The following is an 18,027-nucleotide window of genomic DNA, read 5'->3' on the forward strand; positions in this document are numbered from 1 at the left end:
TAATTTTTGTCAAGTCTGGATAAGCCTGACAGAGGGGACTGTAGGCATAAATAATGCAAACAGCCAAGGACCTGAACTCTCTCCTTCTGTTTTAGTTTGAGATGTATCTGAAGCTGGTCCTCAGCAGCAGGCTGATGCTTCCAGTGGCTCTTTTCTCCATAGTTTGCATTCTCTGATCCCACCCACTCAGGCTCAGCTCTCCGGGTGGGGTGGCGAGGGGGGGGCAGCTGGACTGGAAGGAGAGAGAGGGTGGAGGTTATCAAGAAGCTCTGTAGACTTGTCCCCAGATAAATGGCCTTCACAGTTGTATTTCATTGTAATACCTTCCAAAAGAATTTTGAAAAACTATGTACTTATTTGCACATTTTTAAGTTGACATCTAAAATATTTCATCGGTAGTTAAATAGCTGCAAATAATTTATTTTTCAATACCTTATAAGTATTAATTTTAAAAATTAAGCTGACATAATTTTTCTTTTTTTCAGGTGAGGCAACCCTTGGTTGACCTCACAGATTGCAAGGACCTTGTCAGCTTACAATCCCTTATTTTTTATTTTTACGCCTACAGCACCTGGTCTTCCTAGGTGGTCTCCCACCCAAGTACTAACCAGGCCCGGCCCTGCTTAGCTTCCAAGATCAGACAGGATTGGGCTTGTTCAGGGTGACATGGCTGTAGTAACGTAATTATTTTTAATGTACCCAGTGGGATATAAATATCATGAACCTTAATTCTCACCATTATCCATTAAAAAATACATATGAAAATCTTTTTAGTCACCTAATATTTAACATTGTGATTTTTATTTCTTAAAATTTTCACTTGTATTCCATTTCAATGCTGTATTTTAGCCTAATATAATGTTCCAATCTATAATCTTTACTGATTACTCAATCCTTTTCTGCAACAAAACTGAATATATAAATTGAAGATTTTATTTATTTTATTTCCTATGACAATTCTCCAAGTGTTAAATTTGTTATCCAATAACCATTTTGTAAAAGCAAATAAAAAGGAGTCTAAATAAGTATTCGAAAATATAAAACCCTCTTACCTCTCACACGTTACTTTTACTTTAAAAAATAATGTTGGTTTTTGGGGAGATGAACATGAAGTTTATCATCTCATTTTTCTTGAAATACAAAATATACAAACAAGACATGAAGCAGGACCAACTAAATGAGTTCTCAATGAGCTCTTTTTCCTTACTAAAAATAGATAAAATTGCAAAAGGGCACCCCTCCCAGGAGGTGAGTATTTCCCAGCATGTTTTTTGGAATGTCGAGTATCCTGATTCTATGGGACAGGGAGACAGACTGTCCTATAAACTCAGCTTTGCCCTGAGTTTATTGGTAAAAGAGGAAATGCATCATGGCTGCTTTCATTAATTCGCCACTAAATTCTCTATTGCTCAGGCTTTACTGTCAGAAGAAGTGATAATATTTGGAGGATGATTGAAAGAGGTGGTTAAATGAAAATTATCACCCCTCCACCACACTGTAATATATTTGAAGTTATAACATCCCCATGCGTGCCAAAATGTACTTTTCTAAAGCCCCTCTTTTCTCTTAATGCAAATACATAGGAGGCAGAGAAGAGCCCAATAACAAACCAATGGTGCCTTGATTAAAGGAGGCTTAATAAATACTATATTTCAAATTGTCCTTTTCTTTGTAACCCAGGAGGTTTTTCCACTCCAGGGCAAAGCCCTATATTAACATGTGGGAGGAAAAGGGATGACAGGTGCCCCTTCCTTTTGTAAAGTAAGAGGAGGGCAGGTGTGACCTCTGTTAGGAAAAAAATAAATAGAGATCCAGAATAAATGCCCATGAATGGTCTTGCCAGCAGCACTAGAAGCAGCAACAGCGTGGATTCCACTTCATCATGTTTCATTTCCACTTGTTGAATCTCATCTGATTGGCAGAGCTTAAATAGCAGGCAGACCCCTACCTGTATTGGGTCTAGCAAATATAGGATTCTTTTCCTGTCCAGCCTCTGCGTTATCAGAAAGTGTCTAGAAGAAGATCATTGTAAATACTGAGCGATCTGATCCGTGTTATCCACACAGCTGGAAAAGCCTATAAAGTGTTGGCTGGGCCAGGAAGCAAATGGAAAACTTAGGCAAGCATGTCAAACTCAACGAGAGAGAAATAGAACCTATCATCTCCTGCTTCCCAAACACCTAAGCATGTACCAGCCTTGTCTCCTCTCCCAGGTTTTCAATCTCTGTGAAGGCACAAGCATTCACCCGAGAAATCAGAATATTCACGTTTGTTGTTTCCTCTTCCTCCCACCCCAGCCCACCAATCCTCCCTGATAGGTTTCAGATGTTCCCTCCTCTCCTCCCTCACGGTCGGTGTCTTGCTTAAGACCTTCATCCTCCCCTGCCTGGACATTTGTACTTGATCTCTAACGTGCCTCCCTGCCACCAGTCTCTGGCCTCCACATTGGTGCCAAAGTGATATTATAAAAACATGAATTGATTAAGTTATTCAAAGACTTTGCATCTCCTTGAGCAATGGCTCTCAACCCTGGCTGCACATTAGAGTCACCTGGGGAGCTTTTAAGGTCCCAATGCCCAAGCCACTCTTCCAGGCCAATTAAATCAGAATCCTTGGGTGGGACCCAGATATCAATATTTTCAGAGGTCTCCAACCAATGTCCAGCCAACGTTGAGAACCACTGTTGTTGCATGCAGGAGGTCATTCTTAGTCTAGCTCCAGAACCGTCGGCCGTTACTCCCCATGCTTGCACTTCAGCCACACCAAATATTTCTTGGTCCTCTAAACATGCCCTGCCTCTCACCCCTCTGACTTTGCATATGACATGCTCCTGCCACTATCTGAATTCCTTTCCTATTCCCTTGACCTGGAAACTCCTACAGGTTCATAAATATACTATCCCACTGAGGGTATGCTCTCTACACTTTGTACCTTTCCTCATTACAGCACTTCTCACACTGTGTAATAATTGGTTTATTTGCATGATCACCTTCCACATTAAACCCTGCACTTATTGAAAACAGATAGCTTACTCTGCGTCTCCAGTGCCTAGCACACATCAGTTGATTCTCGGCACACCTGGGATGAATGATTGAGTGAACGAATTAATGACTCAATGAGGCACAGATGAAGCATTTGATTCCACATGTTTCACCCACTCCTCCAATTCACTACACTGTACTAAGTATGTTAATTATGGATAAGGCCTGCATCAAGCTTTTTTCTCTATCAAATATTTCCATTTGCATCTCTGGAGCCACAGGAGAACATTAAAAGTAATGAAAACCTTATAACCCTGATGTAATATTAATATCTAATTTCTTCTTTTTAAAGTAAGGGAAATATCTTCATTTTGCTCATATTTGGATGCTCAGATGCTCATCTGTTTTTTAAACGATTATTTCCTAAGCTAGGTCCATTACATCGGAATGCATACCTCTCGAAATCAGAGCTTTCGTTAATAATTACGGTGACTTCTCAGCCTTTCTACTTGTAATTGTTCAATCATATTCTACCTATAATTCAGTGACTCTGATTATTCTGTTGCCAATTCCCTACAATGTCTCTCTGCAATGCTAGAAGTTAACTGTTTTTCTCCTCCAAAATCTACTGCCTTCATGTTTGTTCTCTTTCTTGTGCTTTTCCCCCTCTTACTTTTGCTCTTTACCCCCCTCCCACTCCGATTTTTCCTTGAGCACTCCATCCTCTCCCTCTATCTTTCTTTTCACAGCAGAGGTCAGAGTTCAGATGGGGGTGAGCATCACTTGTAAAATCTCGCAACTTGCAGAAATCATTCACCCCAGTTACTGCCTTTACAGCAGTCCCCCTTTAACTGTGGGGAATACATTCCAAGACCCTCAGTGAAGGCCTCTCCCCTGGATGAGAGCTTGCGGTTGGATCCAAAGCTTGAAACTATTACTCCTGTTCAGGCTCTTTATCTCCTCTTTCACCTGTGTTCATTATCAGGCACGCTCGTTTCACATGAGGTCCCTGTCTGCTAACTTACTGCTAACGTAGCAGTCCCAGTGGTAAAAGAATGCCTCTGTTCGGTTGTTCCTAGGCAGAAACAGCTACAGATGACTACTGCTGTATCTAGACTAGCAGGGGCTGTCTGAAGGTAACATGGTCTGGGCAAAACCAGGATCAAGCTAGGGTAAGGTATAGGAACAGGGATCCACTAGGCAAGAGATGGAAAACATGTGACAAACGTGCCGCCTGCACTCCCCTCACCCATAACGGGCATAACTAGTCATCCCGGTCCCCTCAATGGGGGGCCCTAGACTCTCTTCAGCACAAGCTCTACCAGAGAATGGTTGAAACCTACTCGCCATCTCTCATTAACTTCTGTATTCAGCGAATAGAGTTCTTAGCATATGACAGGTATTTATTATTGATTTAGCAAAACAAAACCAAAGCTGCATTTGACCCAAGGAGTGAACTTAGCAACAGCGGTGGGCCTACCATTAGGAGCCTGAAGGTCAAAGCACTTTATGGCATAAGAGGTGGATGCAGTGCCAAAAGCCAGGAAATCAAAGGGTCCTGTGTGAAGTCACCTGGACCGCTGCAACAGCCACCCGGCCTTCCTGCCTCTGATCTTGACCCTTCCCACTCCTGACAATGCCTTCTCCATGCCACAGCCATTAGTCACTATGCCGTTTAAAGCCTTTGATTTCCCATTGCTGTTAGGATAAAGACAAGATACTTCCTGCAGCTTCCAAGTCTGCCACACTGAGTCCCTACCTCCAAGGCTGCCACACTGAGTGACATGTGAGTTCACCTCCACATGTCACTCACTGAGCTAGGGTGCTTTTACATACGCTATCTCGTCTAATCGTCAACATCAACTATGAACCAGGCTTGTCAGTACCATTTTAAAGGTGAGAAATTCTCACCTGATCCTCAAGTTGATTATATGAATTAGTCAAATCATGGAGCTGCCAAATTTCTCCCCTGGAATTTGAATTCATTCCTGTTTGGTTCTGAAATCTGTATTCAGGCATGGATAAGGCATTCATCATCAGTTCAGCTTTGTGCTTTAGGCACAGTCTGTTTTTATTATTTTTGTATTTTTTTTTTATTTTACCAAAACAGCAAAACAAAACTGGCTATTAGCCAGTTTGAACTCATTCACACACACAGAGTGAGAGTGAGAGGAAGAGAGAGAGAGAGAGAGAGAGAGAGAGAGAGAGCGAGAGCGAGAGAAAGATCCATCCGGTGGTTTGGTTTGCTTTCAGCCCACTGTGTCAGCACAATGTAGACAGAGCTTTCTAATGTGCGTAACTAGAACAAACTTCCCAAGGAAGGGAATGGCCAAAAGTAATATTTTTATTTATTTTTATTATTTTTTCTTTCTTGCTTACTTTTTTCCTTTTATTTTCCTAGTTATTCAAACCTTTGTGAGTGAGAAGAGGGAATTCCAAGAAAGGGTCCCATGGATGAGCCAGACATTTCTGAGTGGGGATAGTGTACACTCCACTGCGGGTATCTTCTCTGACCGCCCTCATCTCCATCCCAACCTCCTGTAGTGTTGGAGAGAAGTGAGATTTTTGCTCTAACCGCAAAGGGAGGCCCTCTCCTGTCAGACTGGAGCCGCACTGGGAATGCAAATGCCCAGTGCTGAAAGCGCCTTTCACCAGACCCTCAGTGTCTCTTTGGCTCTGACAAAAGCGTCCACACACCAGAGGGCAGTACCTTCTCCCTGGCACTGCCATTTGGCTCAGCTGCAAAGACTAAAGAACCCGGCCTCAAAGGACGTACAGTGTTCCCCTGCTGGACGGAAGCCTGTGCTGACTACATGAAAAGTAACATTTCTTTGTGTCCAGCAGCCCCATCTGGCTCTGCAAGCTGGAACCCGACGCTACAGCGAGGGGCTGCAGGTTGGACTGGAGCAATGCAAAAAGGGTGTGGAGCACTCACTCCCTTCGCATTCACCACCATACTGGCGGCCTCCGAAGATAAACAGTGCGCCCTTTCCCAGAAGAGGTCCTGGTTTGTTGCAACATCTCAGAGCCATTAATCTCAAGGAAAAGGTGCAACAGGTCTTTCAGTTTCCCTCTCCCAGAGTAGGCATGCTTGCTTTTATAAATGCAAAGTGACTGATGTGGAAACTTTACACATCCGCACAGGGCTATCACTTTAGGTGACTTTTCCCATGCTCCTTGAGGGAGCTGAGTTTTTATCTGTGCCAGGAAGGGTCTGATTGCAAGAGAGAAGCTTTGGCTCCCACCACAGAGGGCAGTCTGCCTCTGAGTCTTTCTTAAAGGTCAATCAAACCAGGAAGTGAGGAGGACAGAGAAAGTTGCCCAGACACCAGGACTCTGGACTTTGGTGCCAAGCAATAACAAGGTATTTTTGGGTCAGCCATGGCTTACCCTGCCCTGTGTGGTTAACAAAACACCAGCAGTGGACATCTAGAGTGTTGCCAGAGCAAGAGAGCTACCAAGGAGGCCAGTCACTGTCATGAACTTGAGTCTTGAGAAAGTTCTGCAAAGAATGGGGGATCTGAACACTCATTCTCTAAAGCAGGGGCACACCTGGCCTTGCATTTCTGGTCATGAGTATGAGGAATCCAAATACCATTTGAGTCCATCCTGAGTCTCCCCACGATAATACTCTGTTTAAATGGGCTATAAAAAGGATTAGTTAACAATGAGGAAACCCCTCAAATTTGAAAAGTACCTACCAGATTACCATTTATACAAACCTCTGATTATGTTTCGATTCTCAGAAAGAAAAAACCTACAAGCAGGCCATGTGCAAATTCAAATATATCATTCAAGTTATATATTTAGCAGGCACCATATAGAACACAGTGTGACTAGTGTCCCATGGCTGTACAAACAGGAAAAAAATATTCTTGATTTACAAAAGTAGAAACTGAGGCACAAAGAATGATTTGAACATGGGCACATGGTAAAGTTAGGGCTACAACCCTCCTCAATCTTACTCTGTGCCCACCGATCTTTCTACTTGACCTCATCTTCCCCTGAGGCCTAATGCAAAGCCTTACATGAGGGAAGCACTCCACAAATAACCAAATGAAATCGAGGGCTTTCCCTGGACTTCTGTGGGTTTTCCAGATATCTAAGGCCTTCTGAAGGCTGTGACTCAGCTACAAGGACTAAGAAAGTACAGGGAGATTTTCAGAAGAATTGAGAGCTTTTGAAACGAAGCGTACTCCTGCAGTACAGAGGCTCCAAGCTGCTGAGTTGTCCGCTTCTCTTGTCCAAGCAAGGAGGGCTGTGCCCACCCTGTGCTGCCTGCCCTGTGCGCCGAGAACACACCCCACGGAGCGGAGCAGGGAGCACCCTCCCGGGAGTCTGGGCAGAAAAAACTCAGCTGTGCGGAAATGTTATTTTTTAAAAAGTTCATGCCAAGCAAATGATCCTAGAAAAATTCTTTAAAAATTTACAGTAATAATAGCAATGACAACAACAATAGAAAAGCCCCTCGCATTCACACAGCATTTTGGGGCTTTCAACGTTCTCTTATATATAGTATTCCACATTGTCCTCACGTGGGGCAAAAAATAGCCTCAAAAGCATTGAATGAACTTTACTCAATGTCACATAACTGCTTATTTCATTTTCTTTAAAAGACTTTTGTGGTGTCTTTTGAAAAAAAGAGACAGGAAAACAAAACACAAAAAAACAAACAAACGAACAAAAAATAAGAAAAGAAAATGACATTTGCCTCATTTTGCCAAGTCTAATGCTATGGACCAGAGATACCAAGAGGCGTTAAATACAGTCCTGCCCTCATGTGGTTGCAATGGAATTGGTAAAGTTGGATATATGCATTTAACAAATAAACTCTAGAGTTTGGGGGAAGAAATCGGTCCATAAAATTAAAAATATCTACAGTCTTCAATCTAGCAAACCCACTCTAGAAATCCATCCTACAGAAATAAAATAGTCGATACTTAAAATAGATGCATAAAGATTCTTGATGCAGCTTGTAGTGGCAAAAGTCCATAGATAAGGTGAACGCCTGTCGTAAAATGACATGATGTGTGAAATTTACTTGTAGATATTCCAAGCAGGTGAAGACAATGAAGGGGATTGGAGTATTAAAAAAAAAAAAAAAATCAAGGTCGGCCCTGAATTGACGATCATGAAAATTAGGTGATAGAATCTATTATTCTAGTCTTTCTATATTTGTATATGCTTGAAAATTTCTATAATAAAAAATTTTAAACAGTGAGTGCCTATCAGTAGGCACTATTGTCCTATCCATGCAGCCATGAAAATGCATTGAGGCTATGACAAGCTATACAGCTTGACTTGAAGGAATTTCCACAGTGCTTTTAAGCAAGAAAATCAGACAGTGATTTAATTTTCGTATCAAAGAAAGAATGACCAAAAATGCCCTGCATTTTATGTGTGTATGTATGTAAATCTGAATCTAGGGTGATATCGATGGAAAGAGGAGAGAAGAAAGAGACAAGGGAGTCAAGTAAAAAAAGAAAAGAAAATATATTCTCCTCCCCCTGACAGTGCATTGTGCCATTTTTTTTAACTCTCTTTTGCTGGCTTCTCTCCCTTCAGAATCACCTAAAACTCCTCACCAAAACATACCACTGCTCCTTGGCAGAGAAGGGCAGGAGAAACTTTGGCTTTCTTTGATTAGTTCTCGAAAGCCAAAACCTCTTAGACCTCTATCTCTTCTCTCAATCTTTGCCTGAGATCTGTGGCAAGAATTCCTGTGGTTGCCTTAAGAAAACTGTTTTCATTTCTAATGTTACACATTTTTACTGAGTGTCTTCCCTGTGCTAAGGCTGGGCTGCTAATGCCTAAATTATATATGGCTCTTCCTGGGTCATTCTCCCAATAATTGAGGATAGGCAAGGGAAATTCTGTGCATTTAAGATTGAGAAGAGGCTAACATGGCCAAAAGTGTGGGGAAGGGAAGTACCAGATGAGGATGCTGAGGGCCAGAGTCAAATCATGGAAGGCTTTGTAGGCCACAGTAAGGAGTCAATATTTTATTAGAAGTGCAATGGAATCTTTTGAAAAATCTTAAGCCTGGACCTAACCTATAGTTAAAATATATATATATATATGGGAGGAAGCCTGACTAGAGCCAACCTCCAATGTACAGTGTAAAGTTTTGCATTTGACAGCTAAAAGTAGAGATTGGACATATGGAAGTTGGCATCAAAGGAAGTTGACCCAGTGCAATCTCTTATCTGTACGGTGCCCATTGATCTGTTACAACAGGTGGCCTCAGAATTTAGCAAATATTTACTCAAGTGCCAGCAGGTTCCTTCTGAGATGGCTCCATGCCTCTCCCCTGGCTTCTGGTGCTCACTAGCAATCTTTGGCATCCGTTGGCTTGTAGATGCACCCCGGGTCTCTGCCTTCACCTCCAATGGTGTCCTTAATGTGTGCACGTGTCTCTAATTTTCCCTTTTATATAAGGACACCAGTCATATTGGATTAAGACCCACCTCAATGACCTCATTTTAACTGTATTACCTTTATAAAGACTATCTCCAAATAAGGTCACATTTTGAGGTACTGAAAGCTAACACTTATGAATTTGGGGAGACGTAATTCATCCCATACATGGTTTATTACCACACCAATATAATTCTTGTTAACATAAGAAACCAATATGGGCCCTTGGTTAAAAAAAGAGAAGCATTACATAAAAGTACAAGACTGTTATGTGGAATAAACAAAATAATGCACATAAAGGCTTGATATTTAATAGGTATTAACATTTAATATTAATAATGTTTACTAAGTACCTAACACATCTTAAGTTTTCTTCCCTTCCTATACTTCCCACATCACCCAGCCAGTTTTTTCTCAAGTTGTGAGAAAAATTCTAGGTTCTTTCTGAGTTCTTAACTCAGAAGTGTTAAAAGATATTTTAAAAAGAAGAAGAAAGAAAAGAAACAAACAAATCTTAACTATCATAGAAATATAAAATGAACACATTTTAAAAGTTTTATTTAACTCATTAATGAATGATGGAACAAGTAAGGTATTACGAGTGGCTCAAAGGAGAATTCAAAGAACCACATATGTGTATGTAAGGCAATAAGGAATCTTACTGAAATAAATTTACCAAGTGGGGCAAAATTTCTCTATCTACACAATTCATTCAGACTCATTTGCATTAACTTTTCTACAACTTAAAGATTCATACATTGGCTCAAATACATGAACGAAAGAGAACCCAGAAGATGCTTTAGACAAGACACTCAGGAACTTTTTTAAAAAATTTCAAAACCTGGCAACAATTTTTCTTGACAGAAGTAAATCATAAATAAGTAAAACTTCTTGCTTTCTTCTACTTTTCAAACAAGGAAATTGTCAGCAAAACTAAACTCATAAAGCTCCTATTTATGAGGCTGTTAAAAATAAATGTTTTTAAATCAGGCCAACATCTCAAGTTGAAAGAACAGAAATAGTCATTACAAAGGTGGGGACATATTGAGAAAAAAAAACTCTCTGTAGACACCTGCTAATGTTGGAGTCCCTCCTGATGGTCAACCTCCCCTGGGAATGTGACTCTGGAAAACATCAGAAAGACAGCCTTATTTCTCATTGTCCTTATAAATCCCACCTGCTCCTCTTTTCCTGAAGAAAAGCGAGCCCCATGAAGAAGAAACCTTGTCTTTGCTCCCCCTCAGGATTTCCTCTAGCTTAAGTCCTCCCCCATTATAACTTGGAGTTCATGTCTATCTCTTCTATGAGTTGCAGGAAGGCAGAGACTATGTCATATTCATTTCTATATCGCTGGCACTTGGCACAATATCCCGCAAATAGCAAATCTAAGTTTATTGAATCAAGTTGAGTTGAGTTGAGTTGTTGAGCTGAGTTGAGTTGAGCTGAGTTGAACTGAGTTGAGTGGAATGGAATTCCTCTTTTAGGGACCAGCCTACAAGGATCAGCAACACTGCTAGTGTGGCACAGCCCTTAGCCTAGTTGCAAACTCAGCTTTCTTTTAATTGCTAACTTTCACTTAACAGGCAATTGTATAACACACCTCACAAGAAAAATATCAATTGTTTCCCCTTTGACTACACTGAAACATGTAAAGTTTGGAAAGCCACAGAGGTACCATTTAGTGAATCAAGGGCGGGCACAATTAACCTTATTTTCAACTACTAATTACATATTAGTGCTAAATAACAATTCTCTTTTCTCCTTGGGTATAACTGGGTATGAGATCTTTAATGCCTCTACAAGAGCCACACTTTCCATCACAGAGGCTGAAAACTTTGTGGGAAAGAAGCCCACAAATGGATGCATTAGAGTCCTTGTAATTTAATAATTTTAGTACCAACAGTTGCAAAGTACTTCATGGTTTGCAAAGTAATATATATATATATATATATATATATATATATATATATATACACATATATATATATATATGTATATATAATCTTTTTTAATTCCTACAATGTTCCTGGGAAAGGTGGATCATCTTTCCCACTTTGAACATCAGGATAATGTAGATCGATGAGGTGAAACTAAATGGGTAAAGGCAGGGCTTAGACCCAGATCGTCCAACTCCAGAAAAAAATTGTCTTTCCCCTACTTCACTCCCCTCTGGGGAAGATGAAAGAAAAGAAGGATACTCACAGAATCATAGACTCTCGAGGTAGAAATGAGTCTGATAAGCTCTTTATTCTGAATACTGTGGAAGCACAAGGAAGTCCATGGGGTCTTTCCCTAGTTTCATGTTCCTTCCATTTTCCCTACAGTAAAACAAAAATAATGAAGAACACATGCTTTGGAATTAGTCAGATAGGCCCACCCACCATTTATGAGCTGTACACCTTTGGATGAGCCCCTTAATTACTCTCTGCCCCAGTTTTTTCCTCTGTGGAATAAAGATGGCGAATAGTTCCTATATTGTAGGATTTCATAAGATTTCGATGAGTTGACACATGTGATGCACTTAAAATGCCCACGAAATGTCACTTACATTACATATTGCCTTTATACCAAATAAGGAACATGATAGAAATTGCAATAATGCAGTAATAATAGCTCATACAAATATATGACATTTCTCCCATAAATCCCTCAATTATCATCAAATATCAGTTAATATGCACATATTGCAAAAAGAAAAATGGGTAGAAATATTTACCATTTCTGCTTGAAAGAATGAAGAAGTGGCATGCTTGGCTAAGAACCTCAAAATGTCCCAGTGACAGAACTGGGAATCTAAATGTAAAAGACACTTTTCTTCATTAATAGTTTTAAGAAAATTTCACAATAAGACCCCTCTTGTATTGGTCACGAAGGGAAGCTGTGGTATCCACTTATTATTTGTATCTTGTAATCCTCTCCCTTCTCTCCAGCTAGTGACCATATGTCAGGGTGCGCATGTGTTTTAATGCAGCCAGATGGGCAAGGCATAAAGACTGTAATCAGTCCCCTCCCTCAACAATGCCACATTTTTTCACCTGTCCAACAATCATGGATTAATTATGAATCTTGTCTCCCCAACAGGTGGTGTCTGTAATCAAACGACCATATCAAATCCACCCCCAAAATCAAGCAGATAAATGATCTATGCAGCATTTCTAATATAAATGTTTATCGCCTGTGTATGCACAGGGTAAGGCAGATGTGGACTTTACCAGACTGTTCTTTGACTTGGTACTTCAGTGTCTGGCATCTGTTGACAGAGTTGATGAGGCAGTTGTTAGTGGCCCCATTATGGAATATCAACTTAAATTAGATCATGCTAGGTCTGACATTCAAGAAGTTGCCTGTGTCCAAGTTGGGCAATGACATAATCCTCTTGTTCCCCATTACCTACCTGGAGGCACTTGGCATTCACCAGTGTCATCGCTGGCTTATGTCAGGGACTTTTAAGATAATTCCAATTCCAAGCATTCTCATGGTCAATCATGCAAATTATGAAAACCTCAAAACATCTACCTTTTCCCCTGCCGCTTGTATTTCAAATTAACATAAAAATCCTTCCACAAACCATGTGTTCTGATTTGATATCCAGAAAATAAAATCATAGTTTAAGGCTCAAAGACTAGGAATCGTTGAGGCTTGATATAAAAAGAAATCATATTATTTTTCAGCCAAGACATCACCAGGAAGGCAAGTAGAATGCTACATAGCAAGGCAAGACACATGTATAATCACTTGACATATGAGCTGAATTAGCTTCTTTTTTTATGGAGAACCACTTTTACTTGAAAGACTAATAAACTATGGTCATTCACAGTTGCATATTTGGCAGATAATTTCTTCAAAGTGAACAAAGTAAACGTATCCCTTCAAGGAAAACAACTGACTCTTTAAAAAAAAAAATTAAGTCAAAATTTGAGCTGTGAAATGAAAGAATTTTGGAAAATTTGTATCTATAGCTATGTGACTTAGGTAAATGCTAAAGACGAACATTGGCACCTGTGTGCTTGAATGAGATCTCCAAGGGGATGGGAAAAGAGAGGGTTTAGAAACACCTTCCTAGAGTGTGGACAGAGAAGAGGCAGAGTGAAGAGGATTAAAGATGAGGAGTTGTAAGTGAGGGAAGAACCAAGAGAATGTCACGGAAGGCAAGAGCCAGGAAATCCGTAACTACAAAGGCCACTGAGAGAACCAGCGGTTGAGCTGGGTACAAGACATGCAGCGAGAAGGTGATGCTAGCGGCGAGTAGAGATGCAAAGGGACCAGGGAGAAAAGCGGTAAGTGTGGGAGACCATTTTAGAGAAATGTTGAAACATTTGGCTGTTATATCAGAAAGAGAATTGGGACTGTGGCCTGTAGAAGAAGCAAGATCAAAGGAGATGCTGATTTGTCCTCCTTTGTTATAGATCATGGAAGACTCAGAGCTAAGACTGGACTTCAGGTCTTAACACTTTCCAGACTTAATTCTTACTGGGCTTCAGAGCTGTGTCTCCTGCTTCTAATATTTCAGATGAATTTTATGAAACCTGTTAACATATTAATCTTTGACTCCTCAGATGTATTCTGAGGAAACAATACTAAATGCAGTCCAAAGTTAGAATGACAAAATGAGTGATCCAGCTAAACCTGAATTTGCTTCTGCTGTCAGCTCCTTCAGCAAGGGGCTACATGGAAATAAAACATAACTTTGCCTGTCCAAAGCCTTAATTGCTAATGTAGATTCTCACTGAAAATCTCTACTTAGCTTTCTAGGATGGACCCTGAGAAGTGGTTTTATGGGTGCTTCTCAAACCATTGGTACTGAAGGACCAGGATTTTCAAACCTCCAATCCACCATGGACTGATATTTTCATTAAATGGAATAAAAATGAGTAATTAAAAAAATGAAATTTAAAAATACATATAATAATACAAGGCTGATTTTTATTATGAGAGCCAACAAACATAGAATTAAATTTCAGTAAAGGTAATCAGAACTAGAATAACATAGGAGATAAGAAAAAATTACTATACACATTGATCAAAATTATGAACATTTGTTATTAACAAAGAAAATAATTACCCTTGTAACTTTTATCATTCTGTATTTGTAACTAAATAATGTAAGCAAACAAATTATGAGCAAAGTAGCAATTACTGATAATAAACTTCTTCACTCACCCTTTGAAAGAATACTATAATAGTATAAACATTTGAAATTTTTCATGTAAAAAAATGAGCTCACTTCTTCCTTTAACCTATTTAATCTAGGTTAGAATGATGATGTATTACTCATAGCACATAACATACACCTAAACTCTGTATTTTGTTTCAATAACATTCAGAGAAATCAGTCTCCTAGAAATCTGTTGACATTATGAGAGAAGAAATTTAAAGCAATTTCAAGGAACACAAGATATTTGTTTTAAAATTTTATATAAATTAATATCAAATAATGCTATATTTTCAAAATTCATCTTCAATCTTTCAACAGTTATCCATTCCAACAAAATATCTCGTAGAGTTGAGGTTAAATTTAAATTATCTTTTGATTTAAATAAATGAATTCTAAATTTATAATTTGCCTTTGCATGGGTCTTCGCTTGATGAAAAATAAAATTTTAAAACATGCTTTCTAATTTGATAAGTATTCAGTAATGACTTTTCACAAATGTGCAGTAACAAGATCATTACTTCATTGATAATTGTTACATTATGGAACATACCCGAACAATCTGTAAAATTCAGTTCTTCAAGCTTCTAACTTTTTTTATGCCCTTAGATCTTATCTGCCATTGAAAAAAATATACTGCATTACCTCCTTGGCTTAGAAATATTATCATTAAAATTATCAAAATATCAAGCAAATACGCATCTGGTTATTTAATTCCCATCTTTTAAAAGTTGCCTAAAACGGCTTCTAATCTTTCGAGAACACTACAAGTTTACTTTTATAATCTTACATTTTCTCAGATTTACATGAACTTTTGCATTAACACTGATAAAATAACAGTTGAATATTGCACGCTATGACATGGTCCTTTTGCGTGAGACTGGTATGCAGCTTGGCCACACTCTGTTCAACAAGACAAGTCCACTTGGCGGCTGCAGCAATGTCAGATTTCTGTAAACATTTCTAAATGCTTGCGCTTGATTTTTGGAATTAGCTTAGCACAGACGAGCAGCAAACAGTTCACTAACCAGCATGTATTGCACTGTTTATATATCAAAACTTTCTCAAAACCGTCTCTGACCATCTCTCATTTTCTCTATCTTGCAACCTACTTCTCTGATATCTGTTCCCTCTGGGACACTCCAACTACCTTCTTAGTAAACTACTCCTCATACCTTTATCCCATTCATAAGTCTGCTTCCCCCAGGTCAGCAAAGCAAAAATGTCTTCCTCTGGACCTGCTGTTCAGAGGAAGTGGTGAGAAGGTGGGGAGATGAGGGTGGGAGGGTGAAGAGTTGGCGTATGTGTGTTAGGTGGGTGTGGATTATGTAGTTTGGAGAGGGGAGAGGCTACAAGTACAGATATGTATAATTTGATATTTCTGTTCTTATAATAACATTATTTATCATAGAACAAAAGTAAAAACAAACTGAGAGTTAGAAAATAGGTAAATGAGGATATAACTTGATAGAATAGTATAGTTAACCATTAAAATAAACAAAAAGTGCCTAGTAAAATATAGCATTTGCCTTTGGGTGGTGATCTTTCTTCTTTGCTTATATATTCAACATTTTCAAAAAATAATGATAATTATTTTAATAATTTTATTTATATTTAAAAGTAATAGTTTAAAATAGAAAATAATTTTAATACAATTTAATAAACATTTTCAGTGCTAACCATGTGCTATGCTAAAATGCAAAAAAATCAGAGACTGATAGAACTGGATCGCTTATGTTTTCTGAAGATGAGAGGAATGATTTTCAATGAACCTTTTGCAGAAGTAAAGGGGAAAAAAAATCATTAGGACTCAAGTAGAAGAATGAGCCAAAGATATGATCAGACCATTCATAAAAGAAGAAATAGGTCAAATCCACAGGGGAAAAAAATGTTCACTTTCAGTAACCCATGATATGCCAGTTTTAAGCAACTTGAGGTACCATATTTTCATCTCTAAATTATTGAAAATGTCAAGCAGTGTTTTCACATCATGCTGTAGAAACCAAGTGAGGCTGGTTCCCAGGGACCAAGGGTGGCAGTGTCACCTGGAATGATGGTTCGCACTTCAGAACTCCTTCAGATTTCCACAAATATTTATTAAATGCCCGTTTTTTCTTTTATCGTGGAATGGAATTTGCATCCATTGCAATCCCAAACATTAACTAAATGTACTCTGATTTTCAGTTATCTACAAGGTGACTTTCCGCATTCCACAACGCTTCTCACGCAAATTTCAGGCTGTCTTGAAATGATGCAATTTGAAATGATGTCAGGAGAGTTTGGCATCTTTTGTTTTCTCAATTTGTCATCAAATCTATGACAGGCAGAAAAGGAGTCAGGGAAACCTGTCGAAAATGTTCCACCATAATCTGGGGACCAGGTACACAAGTCATGATCATGAAAGTTGTCAGTTATAAATTCCCCAATAGCCTCCTTTGCAATTCTTGCAAAACAGGAAACCCCAATTTCTGTAAAGAAATCAAAAGGAGTTATAGAGACATCTTTCAGCCAAAGCACTTAAGAAAGTCATTTCTAGAATTTTGGCTGTCCTATTGGAAGATGAAGACAATATTTTACAAATAACTTTGTAAAGTCTGCCCTCTACTGTTCTTCGTAGTGAGTGCAGCCAATAGCCATAGATCCATGTTTAAGATAAGATCCTGAATGTTTACTGAGCAGCTTCAAATGTGCCAGCCACTGAGTGACGCTTTCCAGGCTTGACGCACTGAATACTTACTACAGTCAAGTGAGATAAGTAAAGTGCCGTTATTCCTATTTCACATTCAAAGAAAAATACTCAGAGAGGTTAAGCATCCTTGCCGAGGACACACACCTGATTAGTCAAAGTGCCTGGATTATAACTCTGGTCTGTCTAATGCTAAAGTTCATGGTGTTATTGTTTGTTTGTTTTGGGGGGATTTTTTATGTGACATGGCCCCCCAACTTGTTTATAATTTTACAATTTATTAAGCAGATACATTGACATACTTACCAATATCTGTCATTTCAGAGAGCCATCTCAGACACACATTTGAACACAAAATTGATCACAACACATACTAAAGATAAGACAACCATTCAAATATTAACTCAAGAAAGCGTTCGGACTTGGCAAATGGGCCTTCTGATCGCATGTAGTTCTCCCTGGTCAAGTGCTAGGTCAGGCCTCAGCATCTAAGTGTTCCCAGTGAGGTGCATCTCAGGGCCGCAGCTTGCTCCACAGGCTGTGAATGTTTAAATCCAGAAATTCAGCACAGCCGCGGAAGACAGAGCCAAGCAATCTCACCTCCAGGAGATGCGTTTCCAGCCACTGCTAGAATGTCAGAGGAGAACAGGAAAAGTCTGACAGAGTGACTTCCAGGCCTGGGGTGGGGGAAAAGGGGTGGGAGGTGGAAATCAGTTGAACGATGTGCCCATGCCACTGGAAGCCCAGCGGGTTTCCTAAACTATTCTCTCCAGCCTCCCTGAGGCACCAAA

The 18,027-nt window shown here is 39.4% G+C and overlaps 1 pseudogene; it reads right to left on the minus strand.

Annotated features, from left to right (window-relative positions):
* Positions 1–559: 559 nt before the first annotated feature.
* LOC118603232 lies at positions 560–678 on the minus strand (annotated as a pseudogene).
* Between the last annotated feature and the right edge of the window lie 17,349 nt (positions 679–18,027).

Source organism: Rousettus aegyptiacus, unplaced genomic scaffold (genome assembly GCF_014176215.1).
Source record: "Rousettus aegyptiacus isolate mRouAeg1 unplaced genomic scaffold, mRouAeg1.p scaffold_m13_p_5, whole genome shotgun sequence".
Taxonomy (NCBI): domain Eukaryota; kingdom Metazoa; phylum Chordata; class Mammalia; order Chiroptera; family Pteropodidae; genus Rousettus; species Rousettus aegyptiacus.